The following is a 2,082-nucleotide window of genomic DNA, read 5'->3' as shown; positions in this document are numbered from 1 at the left end:
TCCCTGTGTGTCAACCTATGTGCTTCGTGGCAAGGTAGACTAGCAAACATGCCCAACCTTTACTCACATTCGAGAAAACACTCCCAACAAGATTGTTTGCTCCAAAATCGAAGAGGCATCGCCCTTCGAATCTCGAGAGCCAGACTCCCAACATGATTACTTTCTCAAAAATCGAAGACACCGCTCTCCGAATCTCGAGAGCCAGACCCCAAATAGGATTGCTTTCTCAAAAATCGAAGAGGCATCGTTCTCCGAATCTCGAGAGCCAGATCCCCGACAGGATTGCTTGTTCGAAAACCAAAGAGGCACCACTTTCCCAACTTCAAGAGCTGGATCTCCTTGGATAAAGCTTGTCTGTAATCTTCACACGCAACATCAGCTTTCCAGATACCACAGACCACTTTTTCAAAGTGCTCTGATAGAGTTAAAACTTGTGAAGCTGGCAGCTCCCACTACCGTGCTATGACCAAGCAGGGTAAAGGAATATCATTATTACTTGATGTTAGGGAGACTCCTATATATGTCGACCTCCATCCCCAACGGACAGGCAGACCTGCAAAAATGCTCAACCCTTCCTCTTATCTGAGAGGGCACTCCCAACGAAGCCTTTCGAAATATTCAGCTTTCTTTCCCCCCGATAATACCTCTGTAAACAAGCTATACTAGAGCAAGAATATCTCATATCATCAGGGTTAAAAGAAAGAGTATCCCATATCATGCTTTTTCCTTGTCTTTTCCTTTGGCCTTGTTCTTACCTGCAAGACAAGGAGAATGAGAGCAATCAGTCGGCACTTAGAATCAAGCTTCCAGCCAGGAACTGACTGCCTGGAACCCCTTACCTGGCATTGCTCTCGAGTACTCATCTTCAACACCTTATGCTTCCAGGGAAGATCCCGCATCTGCCTGAGGAACAGATAGGGCAAGTGAGAAGGATACAAGGAAGCATGTGGAGACAAGCGTAACAGCACACGTGCCGATACATCCATTACTCTGTCAAAAGTAAAAATATCCCATATCAGCAGGGTCGAACGTACTCTAGATTTGATGGACTTGTTTTGACCCTCAAATTCTTCAGTCGGCCTTATCTCTGGAGGAAACCAAAAAACCTTCCAGCCCAGTTCAAGAATAAGCCTGTGGAAAGTTACTTCTTCAAAAGCAAAAGTATCCCATATCATCTATTCTCATTGCTTACCTTGTCTGTCACCTCTTTCAGCAGATCCCCTAGCTCGGCGACTTGGGGGACTCCTACTACATGGTTTGTATCGCGCTTGACCAAGCCTGAAACTACAAGTAAGCTTCAAGTGACATTGATACATTACCTTGTGCATCTCCACCAGTTACAGATACCACCCCTGGATGGAGGAAGAGTACTTCCAGAGAAGATGCCACATCTACCTATGAGACAGATAAGGAAAGTCAAGACGATACCACACTCCAGTACTTAGAAGTTTCGTGGTTACGAGATCATTCTCCCACAATATTTCCTAATGTCATTTGTACTAAATCATTCACTTGTACTCACTAAAGGAGAGCTTGAACCTATGTACTTGTGTAAACCCTTCACAATTAATGAGAACTCCTCTATTCCGTGGACGTAGCCAATCTGGGTGAACCACGTACATCTTGTGTTTGCTTTCCTATCTCTATCCATTTATATACTTATCCACACTAATGACCGGAGCAATCTAGCGAAGATCACAAAAAGTGACCGTTTTCGCTACCTAGGATCTATCTCGCAAGAGAACGGAGAATTAGATGGAGATCTCAACCATAGAATACAAGCTGGATGGATGAAGTGTAAGAGTGCATCCGGCATGTTGTGTGACCGTCGTAGGCCACTGAAGCTCAAGGGAAAATTTTATCGGACGGCAATAAGGCCAGCGATGTTGTAGGGCACAAAATGTTGGGCGGTGAAGCATCAACACGGACACAAAATGGGTGTAGCGGAGATGAGGATGCTTCGTGGGATGTATGGGCACACAAGAAAGGATAAGATTGGGAATGAGGATGCTTCGAACTCGCAAACGGCTTTCGCCTATGCGTTCCTGGGTTTGAGATCTTTTTAAAAATACTAGTTGCAAC

This window comes from Malus domestica, chromosome 07 (genome assembly GCF_042453785.1).
Source record: "Malus domestica chromosome 07, GDT2T_hap1".
Lineage (NCBI taxonomy): Eukaryota > Viridiplantae > Streptophyta > Magnoliopsida > Rosales > Rosaceae > Malus > Malus domestica.
Note: the sequence above shows the minus strand (reverse complement) of the source record.